General features: G+C 46.6%; 2 long non-coding RNA genes across 2 annotated transcripts in view; one reads left to right on the top strand and one right to left on the bottom strand.

The window, feature by feature from the left end:
• LOC120370727 overlaps window positions 1-7,592 on the top strand; it is a 22,130-nt gene extending 14,538 nt beyond the window's left edge. The window contains exons 2-4 of the long non-coding RNA XR_005583904.1: window positions 4,284-4,377; window positions 5,478-5,603; window positions 7,107-7,592. This is a non-coding gene — a long non-coding RNA (uncharacterized LOC120370727). The remainder of the gene's footprint in view (window positions 1-4,283; window positions 4,378-5,477; window positions 5,604-7,106) is intronic.
• Window positions 1,409-16,504, bottom strand: LOC120370731. Its single transcript, XR_005583907.1, has 5 exons — window positions 16,487-16,504; window positions 7,557-7,684; window positions 4,013-4,121; window positions 3,600-3,808; window positions 1,409-3,125 (listed from the first exon to the last, which is right to left on the bottom strand). It is a non-coding gene; the product is annotated as an uncharacterized LOC120370731 (long non-coding RNA).

Below are 16,504 nucleotides of genomic sequence, written 5' to 3'. Positions count from 1 at the left end.
GATGCTGTGAAGGCCAAATGTATAAATAGGTTAAAAAAATTAGATAGGTTAATGGAGGATAGGTCCATCATTGGCTATTAGCTCAGATGGTCAGGGATGCAATCTCAGGCTCCAGGTGTCCCTAAACCTCCAACTGCCAGAGGCTGGGGCTGGAAAACAAGGGATGGATCACTTGAAATTGTCCTGTTCTGTTCATTCCCTCTGAAGCATCTGGTACTGGCCACTGTCAGAAGACAGGATTCCAGCCTAGATAGACCATTGATTTGACCCAGTATGACTGTTCTTATGTTATGTTTTTAAGAATTTAATCTTCAGTGTGGATTAGAAGTTCCTTTTTATGGCAGAAGCAGAAGCAGTTTCTGGGATACTGAAATAGGGCCAGCAAAGAGTCATCAACATTGAGTAGGCCTATCCTGGTGGGACCACGGGAGCTGCCAGCAGAGCCATTTACTCTTAATGACCCTCTGCCAGCAATCCCACTGGAGGGCTGAAGCGTGGAAAATCCCACTGTAAGAAGAGAAGGAGGAAAAGGTGTCAAAAGCTGCTTTTAAATATGACATAGTGACCTGCAAGGAGAGCCAGAGCATTACTAGAGCTAGAAGACCCAGCAGGAAGAGTGGGCCTGACCTGGCCTCCCTGAAGAACACTGATCAAAATCAGGAGTGGAGAGAATTGCACTCAGGTATTTGTTGCTTTTCCATTGATCTTTAATACTCTTGTGTGCTCTCTGAGATTAAAGTGGGTGTGTGTTTAAGTTACTTTGTCAGGCTTGTGTTCATTGCTTGAATTGTCATATGGTCTCTGACTAGTTAAACTATCAACTGGAGTGCTCACGGAAGAAGAGCTCTGGAGAGAGAAAGCATCAACTACTTGGGGGAACTACCATCCAGCCACAATCCCTATCTTCTCGCCAACCTTATTAGTTTTCCCATCAATCCCTTTTGTACTTGCCGTTGCCCATGTGGCCTCTCTGCAGTATGACACTCTTCACAGGGAGAGATTGGTCTGGTTCTTCTTGATGCTTTCAAGCCATGTTAAATTCACTCATTCTTAAGCCCCACCATGCCTCAAAACATACTGTAACCTCCCCATTTAGATAGACACAACCCTGCCCCCCAACATTGGCATCCCATCACTTTTCACTCATCTAGTTAGTTTTCACTCATGTAGTTACAAAGAGCTAATTTTTACTGTTGATCTGTCAGGGATCTAGATGGACTCTGATATTTACTTAAACATTATATTTTATTTGAATTAGTTATAGTCAATACAAAATATTTTTGTTTCTAGTAACACTATAGATAGAATGACATAGAACATGCTGTGAAACATCCATTTCAGAAGCTGCACTAATCTCAGTCACATCACCTTCCATTACACAGAGGCAACAAGCATTCTCACCCCTCTGGCCACCGCGCTGGAAAGTTTGGAGTTCTGAGTAAAGTTATTTCTGTGGCTCTGAGAGCTTCACACAAGTTCCTGGCAAAATTCGGTGTTCTCTAGTCCATACAGCAGAGTTTGACTAAAAGATTTCTCCCCTGCATACATGAACCTTGTGGAGTTAACCATATATAGGGAAAACCGAATACTGGAGTCAAGATCTTGAAGTTCTTCGCACAACAGAGGGCAGGGTGGAAACACTATTAATAAATATTAAATATAATATATGAAAAGGGGCTCCAGAAATGTATCCTTCTTGTCAGTCATTACAACAGATCAACTGTATGATATGTAACATGAGGCTAGAAATGGGCCCAAAGTAAAACCCAATAGTGACCCAACAATGGGGTCTTAGAAATCTTGATGTATATATTTGCAATTTGGGTCTATCTCTAATAAAGCCATCAAAATATCCTAGTAACATCAACAAAACATGAAAGCTTTTCAAAAACACTACAAGAAGTCTAATTATCTTGAACTGCTTTGACTTTGCTCTGTAGTCCTTCAATTCTGTGTTTCTACTATAGAGATGGATTGAGACAGATGTCATAGGTGAGTGGAAGAAAAACAGAACAGAAAGGAACACCACTGTTGTGATGTGTAAATAGCATCACGTGAGAGCATAATAAAAGCTCTGCCTCTGTTATATTGTCCTAGAAAAATCCCCTTTGTGATCCTGACTAGGAATTTGGGACAACTAACACAGAGACCAGATCTAGAAGAATCCAAGGTTTTAGGTGATCCCCAGTGGAAATTTTAGCTAATGCTGGCTAAAGGTCCCGAGTGGATGTGTTCAGTCAAACTGATACTTATATATAATTCAACAAGCTCTCAATAATTAGAGGAAATAGTACACTGGGCACTGGTACTTAAAATTCAACTCAAAATAATCTGGATACGGGCCTGAGTTGAAGATTTAGGGTACATTTTTCAAAAGTGAGTCGAGGTGAGCTTTGTAAAGGCATTCAGGCACCTAAAGATACAGATAGACATTTAGTGGGATTTTCACAAGTGCTGAGGCGCCTAACTCCCTGGGAAGCACCCATCTGTATCTTTAGATGCTTAAATACCTATAAAACTCTGGCCCTTAGGAACTTAAGTCCCATTGACTTTCAAACACTTACATCACTTTTGAAAATGGGAGTTAGGCTCCCCAACTCCCTTAGGCACTTCTGAAAATTGTATCCTTAGCTCAGTACTGAAAGGACGATAGGGTCCATCTATATAAATGTCAGCAGAGAAGTCAAAGGCAAAGTGATTAGGTATTTTGAAGATAGTAAGTTAGAACCTGACCTGACTTGAGGTGAAAGAAACTGCTTAAAAATAGCTCTGTTTTCTGCTTCATTGCTTAATTCTCCTCTCCAAATTGCCCAGTGGATAACACATCTGCATGTGCTGAACAAACGCAGAAATACAACAGAGATGCATGAGGATAATCAGCTTGCAGAGCTGAACTCAGAAGAGAATTCTTCCCAGAGACTGACTAGATCTCAAAAACCTTTGAGATGTGAGACGCACTGGTTCATTCCTTCACACATCCCGGCAGCTGAAATCTGTGACATAGCAGCAGTGGAATGGCTTTTGTATCTGTAGACACTGACTATTCCTTTTTGGCTCTTCTTCATCTTCAGCTCCTACAGTTTGTCGTGGCTGTTACGTTTTATTCTGTTGCATAACTTCAAGTTCTGCAAAACATGATCAAGAGACAGATTTTAAGACACTCAAGCAAACCAAGAGTTTGTCTACACCGGGCGGTTAAACTACACTAAGTCGATGGGACTAGTAACTGTGCTAACGCTTGCTTACACATGATACAATTCATTATAGTACATTAACTCCATATTTATCACAAACTCTGGAATCCTGTTTCAAAGTGAACTAAATTTGATGAGACATGAGTTAATTCAGTTTATTGTTTGTGTTCATGCAAAGCTGCTGCACACTGCTTTGGCAGTCCTCCAACTGTTATCCCACACAGCTTTGCAGCCAACCATTAGTGACCTGTTTGCTTACCTGCATGCCCTCAACTGCTCCGGTATCAAGTTGACTGGAAGTCTCCTCCCTCATTTAAAAACTGCAGTGCAGCCAAAATTGGCCCATTTGCTCCTGGATTTTAGTATATCAGCATTGCTGCAATAGTACTCCAGAAGCCAACATACCTTGAGCAGCCCCCTGGAGACATCCTGAGACCCTAGATCTTCATCATCATCTGCTGAGAAGCAGCAGTGCAGGAAGCTCTTGTGGCCAGACAAACGGAATAAAGTTATTTTGTGGACATTGTTAAGCAGATGCCTGCAAGGGGCCACAGCCAGGATGCTGACCAATGCAGGATAAAGAGCAAACTCCTCGGGAGAATGTACGTTGAAACCTAGGAACAGTAGAAATGGGAGATGCAGAAGTAACTCCTGGAGGCAATACAAAGCCACAATGATCTGCTCAGGCCAGTGAGAACAACTGGACCTGGGACCCCAGCTCTTTTCTGCCATCTAATGTCTCTGATAACATTGAGTCTCGCCAGTCAACACCAGAAGGCCCAAGAACAAGAAGAGGTAGTATCCAGGCATATACTCACCTGTGACTTGAGTCCCCCCACTCCTCTTGTTGTGTTCTACCCTCCACTGCTCTGCGTCACTTTGAATTTTTGCTTCATTATTGTTTCTTTCTGACAGCTACATAATAGACTGTTTAATAAGAGAAACAATTAAAAATTCTTTCATAGTCATCAATGCATTTTACACAGAAAATTCATAAATTTTAAATAATTCAGAGGGTTTTACAAAAGCATCTAGGCAGGACACAAGGTAAAATAAGGACTGACACAATGTTCCACTCTCTCCACCCAGGAACAAGACTTCACTGCTAACAATCCATCCCAACTCCCCTGCATGGCTTAATAGCAGGATGTCCAGCTGCATATTTTCTGGCCTGGCATTCAAGGTAAGAGCAACTGGCATGCCTGACACTATTGCCCTGGCTGTTTTTCAATTTTCTATTGGAGGTGGTGTCTCACGTGCTATCCCTTCTGCTCCTGGACATGTGTCACTTCAAGGACTGCAGCGTCCTCTTCAGGACACAGCCCTCCAGCTGTGCCACACTCTGTGCTCCTCCTTTCTGGGGGGCAGTATCACAGTCCAATGATCCAGACACTTCCTCAGTGGTAAGTGGGGGGGGATGACCTGCGCCCACCCACTACTCCAGGTCCTGGTCCAGGAACCCTGTAGATCTAATCTCTCAGTATCTTTCCCTGGTCCACTTCCCCGTGGCCCTAGTACCTTCTTCACCCTTATCTCAGGGCCTCACCTTGCCAGTCTTAGCATAAAGCCAGGAGTTCGCTCTCATTCCCCTGATCCTGCCCAACATTGATCTGTTCAGGGTGCTAGCTTTCTTCCTCCTGCAAGGCAGCCAGTCCTCCCTCCTCAAGCTCCACGGAGCAACTGAGCCTGCTCTGCCCTGCAGCTCTTCTTATATAGGCCTGCCCAGCCCTAATGGGCTGCTCCTCACAGCCCCTCTCCTATTGGCTGTTTTCTGCGCAGCCTTCCTAGGACTCCATTAACCCCTTACAGGCCAGTGTGGGGCAGAAGCCCCATTACACTTGTCCATTTAGCAAGGTAAATAGACTTAGCTGAAGGCTTTCTACTATTTAGAGCTTCTTGAACGTCCTTAGAACAACCTCCTTCCAAGGATGTTGGCCAGAAAGCATCCAGGCTGTCAGGTGGAGGGCCTGCATATTGGGATGAAGGAGGCAGCCATGGTTCTGGGAGATCACATAAACGACCTGTGGGAATGACAGTGAAAGTCTGACCGATAGGGTTAATAAAGTCAAGAATGTTGATGGGGTCATGCCGGCGCCATTAGTATAAGGTGAGCGCAGTCTTGTTTGACTTTGGACAAGACTTGGGGCAGGAGTGGAGTTGGAGGGAAGGCATACAGCAGGGTCTTTGACCAGAGTGGCAGAAAGGCATCTGTCAATGAACCTGGGCTGTGGCCTGCTCAGGAACAAAACAGATAACATTTTTGTATGCTCGTTTTGCAAACAGGTTCACTTGGGGAGTTCCTTACAGCTGGAAAATGGACGTGGTTACATCTGGATGAAGAGACAACTCGTGGTGACTTGTGAATGACCTGATTAAGTGATCTACCAGAGCATTCTGAGCCCCTGGGTGGTAAGCAGCTCTCAGGATGATGGAACTGGTGACGCAGAAATTCCAAAGCAGAAATGCCCCTTGGCATAACTTTGTCAAGTGGGCCCCCCATTTGTTTACACAGAAGATGGCTGCTGTGTTGTCTGTAAGCACCAACACATTCTGCCCCTTGATATGTGGAAGGAACACCATACAAGCCAAACGGATGGCCTGAAGCTCCCTTACATTTATATGGAGCTTTAGAGCTTGAATAGACCAAAGACCTTGTGCCTGTTAAGGACCTAAGTGAGCTCCCCAGCCTAGATCCAATGTATCTGTGACAGGGGTGAGTATCTGTTGTACAGCACCAAAGGGGACTCCCTCGCAAACATTCGAGAGTTCTGTCCACCAGTCCAGGGAGGACAAGACTTGAACTGTCACTTGAACCACCATGTCTATATGATATGAGCTGGTGAATACACCAAAGCTAGCTAGCCTTGTAACTCCCTGAAGTGCAGCCTGGCATGCTGTACTATCTAAGCGCATGCTACCGTGTGCTGTAGAAGTTTGAGGCAATTTCATACTGTAGTGACAGAATGTGCGTTTAGATCTAGAGCAATGACCTGCATTGCTTGGAATCTTAACCCTGGCAGGAAAGCCCAGGCCTTTGTAGAGTCCAGGGCTGCCCCAATACATTCTATTGTCTCTACAGGAGTAGGGTATAGTTCACCATATTCATTAGAAGCCCTAGAGCACTGAAAGTGGACTGTATGGTGGCCATGATGGACCAGCCTCTTACTGGTCAATCATCTAGGTAAGCGAATATGTGGACTCCTGACTTTTGCAGAAACGTTGTTACCAGCTATGGACTTCATAAACATGCAAGGAGAGGCCGACAAGCCAAGGCGCAGCACTGTGAATTGGTAGTGAGATCCATTGACCATGAACCTGAGGAATTTTTGGTGGCTCTGGTGATTTGCCACATGATAATAAGGATCTTTTAAGTTGAGGGCATCATATCAGTCCTCAGGATCAAGGGAAGTGATAATAGAAGCTAGAGGGACCATTCAGAATGTTATTTTCTTTAGGAACTCTCTGAGATATAAAGTAGACCTGAGGATGCCCCACCCACCCACTACTTTGCTTTTGGGATTAGGAAGTATTGGGAATAAAATCCCTTCCCCCTGAGCAACATGGCCCCCATGAGGAGAGATTGGTCCTCCTGAAATAGCACCTGTTTTTGAAAGTGGTCCCTAAAGAGGGATGGGGAAGAGGGATAGAAACAAATTGAAGAGTGTATCCCAATTCCGCCATGCTTAAGACCCACTGATCCATGGTGATGAAGGACCAAACATTTAGGAAGTAAGACAGTTGGATAGCAAATAGTGGGGGAGGGGCGGAAGATGTTACCCTGGGGAGAGGTAGGCTGCTCTTGATGAACAGGTCCAAATGTTTGTTTAGAGAGCCCAGCTTCCCTAGATGAACTGGCAGCTGCAGAAGATGAGGAGGATGCCTCTTATAACTTCTTCTCCTGTTTCTGCACAGGTCCTGGGTACGAGGCATGAAAAGTGAAAACTGCTGGCACTGCTACAGGTGGAAAGTCTTCTTTTTGTCACTGATGTATAAATCCCCAGAGACTTAAGGGTTGCCCTTGTATCTTTAAGACTATGTAGCCTCTCATCAGCCTTTTCAGAAAAGATTGAGGGGCCTTCAAATGGGAAGTCTTGGATGGTTTGTTGAACCTCAGGGGGAATATCGGACAACTGCAGCCAGGACGAGTACTGCATAGTGATGGCGGAAGTCAGAGGTTGAGAAACACAGTTCACTTTATCTAGACTTGCCTGCAAGGCCATTCTGGCAACTAATTTGCCCTCCTCCACCAAAGAAGTGCACTCCTACTTTACCTCATCTGGAAGCCTGTCCTTAAGTTTCAAGACATTATCCCACAGGCTAAAACTGTACCACCAACGGAGTCTGGAGGTTCACGATTCTAACCTGTAAACCTCCTGTGGAATAAAGCCTCATTTGGAATAGGTCCAGCTTCTTTGCTTCCTTCTGTTTTGGTGTTGAGGCTTGGTGTCTTTCCCTCTCCTTTTCGTTAGTAGCAGAGACTACCAGGAAGCCTGGAGGAGGAGGGTTATAAAAATGTCTGAATGTTTGCGAAGGGATGCAATATTTCTCTCTACCGTTTGTGCAGTGGGAAGCAGGGAAGATGGGGTTTGCCATAGGGCACTGACAGGCTCCAGGATAGCCTCATTAATAGGGAGGGCTACCCTAAAGAGTCCCATTGAAGCCAAAGTGTCCACCAGTCTGTGTGACTTTTTCTGCACCTCTTCCACTTGGATATCCAGAGCTGCAGCCACCCTGATCAACAAGTCCTGATGAGCTCTATAATCATCATCTTCATCAGGGGGAGGAGAAGCAGACTCTGTTATCCCTGCCTCACCAGGCAATGAAGCAGCCAAGAGCTGTTTGAGGAGGACCCTCCTCCAATTTCTCCACAGGAGAATACAGAGCACAACCCCCCCTGTGCACAGGACCAGTTCCAGAACCGGGGGTGGGCAGATAGTGACCCATGTTGTAAATGCTCCCAACACCTTGCTGAAGTAGAAGGGTGGGAAGGGAGCGGAGATGCTTTAGATGGTGGAGGGAAACCCCACGGATTCCAAAAGGGCCATTGATATGATGGTGGGCCTCAGTTATGCCGGGCCATTGGTCTTTGGAATTCTGAGTCTGTGGCTGGTACCACAGTGGACAGGCACCCAGGGGGGCTGTAGTGGAACGATAAACTGCATTACATTGTTCAGCCACTAGGTGGCACTGAGTGCAAAAGACCTTATTTAACCACCTCAGCTATGCCCAGCAGAGCATTAAAGGATCTAATGATGTACGTCTAGGCAGCAGGTACACATTAGTATGCAAGTTCTTTAGCCAGTCCATTTCTGGTACAAAAGAACATGACAGGGTCTGTTGAACTTATCAAGGTCAAACTTGAAATCTTATAAGGCATCTGCTCATGGGTGGTGAGTATAACAGGCCACTCGCCGCTGCCTCTGACTTGCTGCCAGACACCTGGGGCCATGGTGAACTTGCCTGCATTCTGCCTCTTCCCTTTCCTGCTCTGCCCCTTCCCTGAGGCCTCCACCACCCGCCGCTGCGTTGCTGAGTCTGCTCTCCTCCACTCAACCCCCTCCCCGTGAAGCCTCCGCCGCCCACATCTCTCCTCTCTTCCATCCCTCAAGGCTGCCCCACCCACCACGTGCCTCCTCTCCTCCACCTCCTCCCCCAGGAATCCCCACCTCTGCCAGCCGCTTGCCGCATCCCGGCAGGTGGCAGGGCCACAGAGGAAGAAGGGGTGTGGAGGAGAGGAGGGACAGGTGGAGCAGGGGTGGAGTGTGGGTGGGGCCATGGACAGAAGAGGCGGGACAGGGAGCTAGCCTTCCTGAGGCAAAGCTTCACCCACCCCCAAGATCTGCCTCCTCTAATGAAGGGGGAGCTGACTCTGTCAGATCAGTTCTGAGCCTGGAGATGGAGGTACCAGCAAGATCATTGCTAGCTTCCATCTAAAGGGAGACGTTTTGAGAGGTGCACTAACGGTACTGCTGCCGATACCGAATGGTACATTGAGGCTGGGGCTGGAAAAGTTGAAACATGTATATTAGAGCCCAGTACTGGGTAAGAGTCTTGAATAGCTGGGGAAACTGGTAGTGACAGTTTCAACAATACCTGAGCTGCTTCATAAGCTTTGGGCATAGACGGTACTGGAAAAGGCTCTTGGCTCTGCGGTACCAAAAGCTGTGCTGCTGCTGCAATAGGTATTTCAGGGATCGGTGTCAATGGGCCCGTCCTAGGCTCCAGAGTCAACCACCCCCATTGGCTTTTAAGGATGGTGCCTGGGAGTGCCTCTTCGTTGAGTGCACTTCGTGTCCTTGTCTCCACTCGGTGTTCTCACCAAAGATTTCGAAGACTCCAATACTCAGCTTTAGGAGACTTATGTTGCTTTTTCTTCAGTTCTGGCGATGAAGATCTGCCTCTCGACTCTGTCAAATCAGGAGGAGCACTCCTAACAGCCGTGGATGTGCTCGGTACCTGCTCTAAATGGGAAGGCTGTGATGGTGGGAGGAGCACAGATACTTGAGTATGGCTACACTGTCTTTGAGAGAGGTTTGAATCCCCTACAAACGTGACATTTGTCACTCACATCTGCCTCACACTTAGGCAGCTGGGGTGTGGGTCACTCACTGGCATGGACTTGTTACATGAGTGACAAGACCTGAAGCCTAGAGAACGAGGCATGAGTTTGGTACTGGTACCAAAATGGGAACTGGCGAATCAATGCTACTAAGTACTAATCTAAACTTAATCTCATATCTTAAATTATGTACAAAAACTCTAAACAAGGTGTGACAGGGTCAGGCCAGTAGGCTACAGAAGAGTGATAGATGGTAGATACATTAGCCCCAGATTAAGCAGGTCCCTTTTCCCTGAGTAAGATAATGGGCTGTTCCAGAACAATCAGGAAGTTGCTGGAACCAATTATGGCACGCAGGCTAATTAGGATACCTGGATCCAATTAAGAAGCTGTTAGAATCAATTAGGACAGGCAGGCTAATCATGGCACCCAGATTAAAAAGGACCTCACTTCAGTTAGTAAGGTGCATGCGAGGAGCTGGGAGCAAGAGGCACGCAAGGAGCTGAGAGTGAGAAGGTGTAGGGCTGGAGGACTGAGGAGTACAAGCGTTATCAGACATCAGGAGGAAAGTCCTGTGGTGAGGATAAAGAAGGTGTTGGGAGGAGGCCATGGAGAAGTAGCCTAGGGAGTTGTAGCTGTCACGCAGCTGTTACAGGAGGTACTATAGACAGCTGCAATCCACAGGGCCCTGGGCTGGAACCCAGAGTAGAAGGCGGGCCTGGATTCCCCCCATCCGCCTCCCCTCCATTGGATATAAGAGGAGTTGACCTGGACTGTGGGTCCCACCAGAGGGGAAGGTCTCTGGCCTGTCCCCCGACCCACTAGCGGGGTCTGCAAAGACTGTTCTCTTCCTTTTCCCCATGCTGGCCAGTGATGAGGTTAACTGAGTGAATGGCAAGTGGCCGAACTGAGGGCTGCCGTGAATCTCTGAGGCAAGCAAATCCACCAATAAGCGCAGGACCCACCAAGGCAGAGGAGGAACTTTGTCACAGAGGCTAAAACTAATAGAACAGGTACTACACCAAAGAGGGTGGGACTGCAAATGCAAGGATAGCAGCTCCAACATCATGGGTGGTAGGAAGGAACTGAGGGGGAACGGGGTGGCTCTGCCTTTATATCTGCATGCAGTGGTGTGAGGCAGTAGAGGACACTCACGCTGCCGTGATGGGTACTGCTGAGGGAAAAATATCTAATAACTGCACTAGGCGAGCACGCATTGACCGTGGAACAGACGTGTAATCACTTGAAGAAGAACAACACTGAACACCGTGTAGTTCATCCAGGAACCGCTCCTCTAGTATCAGTTGCTTGGTGTTCTCCTCTTCTTCCTTGTCCTTGTCCTTCCACTGAAGCTGCTGGAAGAGTTGCTGCCATGACAGTGTAGGGCGACCAGATGTCCCGATTTTATAGGGACAGTCCCGATATTGGGGCTTTTTCTTATATAGGTGCCTATTACCCTCCGACCCCCTGTCCTGATTTTTCACACTTGCTATTTGGTCATTCTACTACAATGTCATCTGCTTGGTGGTGTGTCGGGTGAAGTCCAATGCTGAATTTCATCCGACTTTGAGTGTTGAAATATAGCCCAAGCAGCCTCAGCGTATTTGTGGTTGCCAACACAGTGCTGTGGGGCACTGCTGGGTCCATGTTGACCAACAGCAATTCAAAAATGTTGTTAGTCTGCCTAGAAAGGAAGCATGGGGTGGAGACAGCGGAAACATGGGATTTTTAAAAATGTGAACACTCCTGGCTTCTGCTACGCATCCCACAATGCAGAGTGAGAAAAATCCCAGAATGTATAGTGCACAGCAGTGAAGCAAAGGACCACAGGATACTCTCTAAGCAGCAAGCTGCTACCATGTGAACACAACAATGCAAACTGAAAGAGGCACAGCCATCCCATGTGCATGCTATTAGTGCAGGTCACTTGCTGTGTGTTAAACAACGTGCATCAAATCAATCTGGTTTGACACCCTTCACATACACATGCCAAGATTGCTACTAGCAGTGAAACCAGCCCCAGTATTGCTACTAGCCGTGATATTGTAACTGGTAGAATAAAATCATCTGGTGTGGAATCCATAATGGGAAAACAGATAAATCTAACAAGAGAAATAAAGAACAGGACCTGGAATTATCCCTCTTTTCAGCTGGCAGATGGCAACCTTGAACCATAACCCTCAGAGCCACTTTAGATCACAGTTCTGTAAAAGCACTGCCTGGTTTACAGCAGAATGCATCTAATTAAGATTTAAGTTAAAAATGGACAAGGACACAAATGGTATCACAGGCTATAAAATGGGTTTATATACTTAACTCTGGTGATCTTTACCCAGGAACCATGAGTTTAGGTTCTGAAAGGACCATTCCCTATTTTATTGGCAGGGACCTTTTGCCTTCTTTGGGACCACTAATCAAAGATCATCAATTAGGACCATTAGATTAGTACTCAGGGGGAAGGTTGCCATCCCTGGCCTCACCAACAACAATTTCTGTGTTACCTGGGGTTTTATATGGAAGTCTCCCTTTTAAAAACTGACCGGGTCTGACTCTGCTTATCTTACAAGACAAGAATTAGTGTTGAGTCCAGAGGAAAAAATGTTGCTGAGTTAGTACAGTACCCGGGGGAAAAATCAGTCTTCTGGTGTACATGCTCATTTAATGCAATGGTAAAATGAATAGGCACCACAGCTGTCTGATCACTTTGCGGTTAATTCACTTCACAGCTCCTGCCCTTACCAGAAGAGTTGCAGAAGCCTGAAACTCTTATTCTTTCAAGACATTAAAGGGGGAAAACCAACGGATTTCCTGTGTCCATTTCTCTATTTAGAGGAACTGTGAACCGTGTGCTGACTTAGCCAATGCTAAGTTATAGAAACTACTGATGACAGCAAAACTTTCTTCTGTACAGCCAGCTGCTTCCAGGGCAGTCACATGCAATGCCTTCAGTTAAAAACACAAAGCCCGTTTTGGCATGACAGCTTTTAACAGAAGTTGTAACCACTCAGCTCTGTCACACAACAGAGTTAATACTCAGCAACCATAGGAGCTAAGTGTTTCACCATGTTAGTAACCTAGGAGGATACACAACTGTCTGCATGTAACCAGTTCAGCACATTGTTTTATAGTGTAGATGGGACCCCCAGCCATGCCCGTGTAAACAGTTTGGCCTTTCCCACTTCTAGCATTCTGTGATGTTGGTTCTGCTCTGCAAGCATGTCCTCTGGTAATTCTATCCCCTGGCGAGGCACTATATGCTAGCTGCCCAGATATCCCAGAATGCACTAAAAGAAATGTGGCCTGGCACCATGGTTGGCGGGATGCACAAAGTTGTCTGGCACATGTTTGTGTTGTGAAATAGCTGCTGTGTGGGCAAAATTCAGCTGTGTTTGTTGTAACTGGTTCAAATGAATGTGTCACACACTGGTTACTGAATATAGTTGTACCTGTAGCCTGAATGGAATGATGAATGTGGGAACTTTTAGGAATACATTTAGAATCCATGTGTGTGCCTCAGACCATTCCTACACTCGACAGAGGCTACAGCAGCATAGCTATGCCACTGTCAGCCCCACCGTGTAAGTGCAGAGTACAGAGACAGAAGTGGGTATTCACTCACGAAAGCTCATGCTCCAATACATATGTTAGTCTATAAGGTGCCACAGGACTCTTTGCTGCTTTTACAGATCCAGACTAACATGGCTACCCCTCTGATACCAGAGACAGAAGGGTGTTTCTGTCACTGTAGAAGCTCAACCTCCCCAAGTGAAGGTAGCTAGGTTGAGGGAAACATTCTTCTGTTGACCTAGCTACTGCCACTTGGGGAGGTGGATTACCTACAACAATGGAAAGACCCCTTCCATCGATGTAGGAAGCATCTACACTACAGTACCACAGCGGCATAATTGAAGCACTGCAGCTGTGCCGCTGTAGCACCCGTAACCCATAAAGCCAGGGAGACAGAATGGATTTGAGAAAGACGTGGAATAAGGGGGCAATTGTGTCTGCCAGCATGCACTCTGTCTTAACATTTGCTTCTCCATGCAAACCTAAAGTTTTCTCCGGTGCTGATTTCCAGTTGACTAATAAATGCTGCCTTGTTTTGAAAAGGTATCTTTGTTGCTGCAGATACTTGCTGGGTTGCATTGGTCCCAGAGAAGGTAAAGCCTCTCTCAGGAGCATGTGTAATTACTGCTGAGGTTCTGTGCCTGAGTACACCAAATCCTTAGGGTGCCAATAGCTTGCCAGGTGTACCGCAACTCAGAGGCAAGCACAGTAGATGCTTCGGCAGCTAGGCCTTGTAGGCGGGTGGGTCCCAATAGCCACTCTGAGACATGGCTAAGGGAAAGGTTATTTTACTAGGGCTGGTGGGAAAGGTTACAAATACCCTAGGTACAGAGGCTTGAACAGTTACTGTTCTAAATGTGCAACAGCGGTTCCTGTTTGGATCCCTGCGGCAGTCCAGCTGAGAGTCAGGGCTCTTCAGGGCTACTGCTTGGGTGCCCTATCGAGTTCGGTCTCTGTTCAAAGCAAATTGGAATTTTGCAGATTTCCAAGCCAGGCTCAATTAGTACCTTTCACCAGGCCCCACGGCACTGGCTCCCTGACAAGCTGCTGCTGCTCCCCCATAAATCCCATACTGAGCTGCACCTAGCTGTGATGTGCAGCAGTCACAGCCTGTTTCCCATGTGGCTCTGCATTCGTTCCTTTCTCCAGCCTCTCTCCTGCTCCCATGCGATTGCTGCTTCAGCTTCCCTGCAGCTCCCCTTGCCATGCGCTACCCCTCCAAACAGAGCCTGGCCACTTCTGGCTCAGGACCTTTCCCCTTACCTGGCCAGAGGAAAGGGAAGGGCTGTGGGAACTGGGCTGATGGGAGTGGTAGTCCTGTACTGAGCAAACTGATGTAGCTGCGCTGCTGTAAGATCGCTCGTGTAGCCACTCTATGCCGATGCGAGAGAGCTCTCCTATTGACATCATAAAACCAGCTCAATGAGTGGCGGTAGCTATGCGCACACTACCGCTCATGCCAGCAAAATTTATGTCTCTCAGGGGTGTGTTTTTTCAAACCCCTGAACAACATACGTTTTGCCAACATAAATGTTAGTGTAGAGATGGCCTAAGATGGACGTGCTGTGAGAGCTCATGGTGAGATAGAGGTGCTGGAGCCTGAAGGCCCAGTGTTGGAGTGGGAAAGCTACACAGCTCACCCTTGTAAAACGTATTGACCCATTGGAATCTAGCACCCTTAAGGAGTTACTCCCCACCAAAAAGGTGGGGGGCAATAGACAGACAGATGGGCCCTAACACTATTTCCTTCCCCTGTTTCTATTGACAGGGAGCTCAGACACAGGACTCACCAATCAGGCTTTCACAGTTATGGATGGTGCACTTTGTAATCTCCTCTCCTATCTCTGGATATGCCTCCAGCAACTCCTTCAATTCATCACCAGACAGTGAGAACAAACGGCACATGGTGAGAGCTGTGACAGTCATACTCCCAGCACACTCCTTAAACAGGAAGAGCTCTGCACAGAAAGATGTGAGGAAGGAGTTAAGGTTCTCCCTGTTCTCAGTTCTGTACCTGGCACAACAGCAATCTGGAGCAGTAACTACAGGGAAAGTCCTGCTCAGCCCACACATGCAGCCCTGGGATGGAGCATGCTGAGTAGCATTGTGGGGATGGTGCATGTGCAGTCTGGTAGGCACTAGGGGCTGTGAGAGGCTGAAGCAGCTCAGTGGAGAAGGAATCAATGTAGCAGCCAAACTCTAACAAGTCTCTACTGACCATATGCAAATTGCAGTTTTTCAGAAGGCTCAAAACTTGGCCAAATTTGGATCAGTTTTCATGGGTCCAGCGAAGGCACATCCCTGACACTAGGGTGACCTCTCTTGCCAAATTTCAAGTCCCTGCTCCAAAGCATGAAGATGTTAAAGTGTCTAAAAAAAAAAGGTTCTTACAATGATTTTGTTAACATGGGCAAAGCAACATATTTTCCCAAATCCCATTCGTGGAATGGCTGAACCATTTTTGCTGAAACTAAAAAATCACAATAATTGACCAAGGGATTCAGGGACAAGAATAAAACCTAAAACTTCCTCTAACTAATTATTTTGTAATTTACTAGATTTCAGTTGACATTGCCCCTTTAAGCTCAAGACTGTTTTCTCTGCCCAGAGCAATGTAGCGACCTATGTGCATCTATTTAGGATTCTAGGGTCAATAAGTAATGAGGCCAAGCAGTCTCTGCCCCATTGCAGGGCAAAGGCAGATGAGGAGACCTACATTATGGCCCAAAGACGTCCTCATGTGGGGGTTGTAGACCTCAGAATACTGGTCCCAGCATTGCAATGCACCATGATCCAAGAGTAAAGCCTTTCTGTTTGAAATGGAATATTATAGGCAGAAATCTCAGACGGCAGCATCTCTATTTTAAAATGAAGGTGTGCCTGCATATTAGCTGCTTCCCTTGGGCTTCTGATAAATTGAAAACATGGCCACTGATTGGGCAGAATTTGGGTGTCTCGTTTGCTCTAGACTAACGCTAGGAAAACTATTATCAAAACAGGCAGAAAAACCTCCAAAGTAATCTCCAGCCTTCAATTCTTTTGTCATGGACTTGCTCTCTACGAGGACTCTCTCATATTCAAGTAAGTTCATCCTACCTCCATAGGAGCCCTCTACTACGATAACCTCTCTAGGCTGGAACAGTTCAATACTGAGATGCATACTCACTGCATTCAGGAAGTTCAG

Source organism: Mauremys reevesii, linkage group 1, assembly GCF_016161935.1.
Source record: "Mauremys reevesii isolate NIE-2019 linkage group 1, ASM1616193v1, whole genome shotgun sequence".
NCBI lineage: Eukaryota > Metazoa > Chordata > Testudines > Geoemydidae > Mauremys > Mauremys reevesii.
This window is presented reverse-complemented; position numbering and strand designations above follow the sequence as displayed.